We start from the raw sequence: 3290 nt of genomic DNA on the forward strand, positions 1-3290 counted from the left end.
GAAAATAGTGTGGCAAGCATCTTCAGCACAGTATGGGCTCTTGCTTGGTTGACTATTTGCAGACAAAGTTTGTGGATCTTCCATTGTCCTACATACTGACCCATGCTTTGAAGTTAACAACCTTCTCATTTAAGTTCTAAGGCTGCAATCCCAGCTGATGGGGCATTCAGTTACAAGGACAGAGATAATGCATTTAGTTACTGTAATCTAGGATCAATTTGTTAGCTCTCATGCAGCTTTACACATCATATCAATTCACATCTAAACACTTAACATCCTTTGATCTAGGGGGTTAATTAAGTACAGGATATTATATATATATAATTCAACCAGTTATAGATAAATGAAGACAAAAACATTACCATTTAACAGACAAGTGAATTGGCACACTTAACACTTCTTTGAGATTCGCACCCAAGTGAATTGTTCTGAGACTCTGACCTGAGCTGGCCTATCAGCATTACAGAGCTGGTCTGTCGACATCACACAAACTCCCGACTAATTTCCAACTAAAGCTAAACAGCAAGTGATCACTTTATTCATGTTTGGAAACAGTTGCCTAGTAAGAATCATCTCTAGTGCAGGTGTCACTGGGCTACCTTTGTAAAGCAGGATTCAAATTAAGCAGCGTTAGCCCCATGGAGCCTTCTTGGCATGGCTTGATCATTTAAACAGTGCTGTAGAATCAGCTCACACATGGTTTCTCTTGATCTTCATTTCCATCTCCAAATGCTCACACCAGGCACTGGGCACTGCACTCGACTGGAGAGCACCATGAAACAGGAGACTAGAATTCAAAGTTCTCATTGTTCTTGTGAATGGCCCAGGCAAATTTATCACGTTGGGCTTTGGTGTAGATTTTCTCCACTGGAACTCCCCATTTTATACACCATGCCACAGATATCCTAGGGTCTATATAGTACAGTTTGGAGCTCTTCAAGTTTAGCTGCTTGTTTTCCTCCATCCTGCTCTTCACATCCAATTTCCCATCCCGATGTGTAAAAAGAACAGTAAATATGGCAGGCGACCAGCTTGGCTTAACAGTGAAATCCTCGCTGATCTTGAACACAAAAAAGAAGCTTACAAGAAGTGGAAGATGGGACAAATGACCAGGGAAGAGTATAAAAATATTGGTCGGGGATGCAGGAGTGAAATCAGGAAGGCCAAATCACACCTGGAGTTGCAGCTAGCAAGAGATGTTAAGAGTAACAAGAAGGGTTTCTTCAGGTATGTTAGCAACAAGAAGAAAGTCAAGGAACATGTGGGCCCCTTACTGAATGAGGGAGGCAACCTAGTGACAGAGGAGGTGAAAAAAGCTAATGTACTCAATGCTTTTTTTGCCTCTGTCTTCACGAACAAGGTCAGCTCCCAGACTACTGCACTGGGCAGCACAGAATGGGGAGGAGGTGACCAGCCCTCTGTGTAGAAAGAAGTGTTTCGGGACTATTTAGAAAAGCTGGACAAGCACAAGTCCATGGGGCCGGATGCGCTGCATCCGAGGGTGCTAAAGGAGTTGGCGGATGTGATTGCAGAGCCATTGGCCATTATCTTTGAAAACTCATGGCAATTGGGGGAAGTTCCGGACGACTGGAAAAAGGCTAATGTAGTGCCCATCTTTAAAAAAGGGAAGAAGGAGGATCCTGGGAACTACAGGCCAGTCAGCCTCACCTCAGTCCCTGGAAAAATCATGGAGCAGGTCCTCAAGGAATCAATTCTGAAGCACTTACATGAGAGGAAAGTGAACAGGAACAGTCAGCATGGATTCACCAAGGGCAAGTCATGCCTGACTAATCTAATTGCCTTCTATGACGAGATAACTGGCTCTGTGGATGAGGGGAAAGTGGTAGACGTATTGTTCCTTGACTTTAGCAAAGCTTTTGACATGGTCTCCCACAGTATTCTTGCCAGCAAGTTAAAGAAGTATGGGCTGGATGAATGGACTATAAGGTGGACAGAAAGTTGGCTACATTGTCGGGCTCAACGGGTAGTGATCAATGGCTCCATGTCTAGTTGGCAGCCGGTATCAAGTGGAGTGCCCCAAGGGTCAGTTCTGGGGCCGGTTTTGTTCAATATCTTCATAAATGATCTGGAGGATGGTGTGGATTGCACCCTCAGCAAGTTTGCAGATGACACTAAACTGGGAGGAGAGGTAGATACGTTGGAGGGTAGGGATAGGATACAGAGGGCCCTAGACAAATTAGAGGATTGGGCCAAAAGAAATCTGATGAGATTCAACAAGGACAAGTGCAGAGTCCTGCACTTAGGATGGAAGAATCCCATGCACCACTACAGACTAGGGACCGAATGGGTAGGCAGCAGTTCTGCAGAAAAGGACCTAGGGGTTACAGTGGACGAGAAGCTGGATATGAGTCAACAGTGTGCCCTTGTTGACAAGAAGGCCAATGGGATTTTGGGATGTATATGTAGGGGCATTGCCAGCAGATCGAGGGAAGTGATCGTTCCCCTCTTTTCGACATTGGTGAGGCCACATCTGGAGTACTGTGTCCAGTTTTGGGCCCCGCACTACAAGAAGGATGTGGAAAAATTGGAAGGAGTCCAGCGGTGGGTAACAAAAATGATTAGGGGACTGGAACACATGACTTATGAGGAGAGGCTGAGGGAACTGGGATTGTTTAGTCTGCGGAAGAGAAGAATGAGGGGGGATTTGATAGCTGCTTTCAACTACTTGAAAGGGGGTTCCAAAGAGGATGGATCTAGACTGTTCTCAGTGGTAGCAGATGACAGAACAAGGAGTAATGGTCTCAAGTTGCAGTGGGGGAGGTTTAGATTGGATATTAGGAAAAACTTTTTCAGTAGGAGGGTGGTGAAACACTGGAATGCGTTACCTAGGAAGGTGGTGGAATCTCCTTCCTTAGATATTTTTAAGGTCATGCTTGACGAAGCCCTGGCTGGGATGGTTTAGTTGGGGATTGGTCCTGCTTTGAGCAGAGGGTTGGACTTCTGCACATTCCCCACCAACTTCTGTGCCTATTTATCCACTTCACCGAGCCTCAATGGAACCTGAGGAGGGCTGGGTTTACTCTTCATCTGAGTCACAATCCAGCATGAAACACTGTAACTTCCAGGGTGATACTGCACCAAAAAGGGCTAATGTGATCCTTGAATATATTAACAGGGAAGTAGTGAGTAGGGAGGTGACTATCAGCTGGTGTGGTTACAGGGCAGGCCAGGAAGAGTCTGTCATGTTGGCTGTGTAGAGAGGAAGGATGACTACTGACTGAGGTACTGGCCTGGAGAGCTGGGTTTATGTTCCTGTCTCGGCACCTTAC

The sequence above is a fragment of the Lepidochelys kempii genome, chromosome 6 (genome assembly GCF_965140285.1).
Source record: "Lepidochelys kempii isolate rLepKem1 chromosome 6, rLepKem1.hap1, whole genome shotgun sequence".
Classification (NCBI taxonomy): Eukaryota; Metazoa; Chordata; order Testudines; family Cheloniidae; genus Lepidochelys; species Lepidochelys kempii.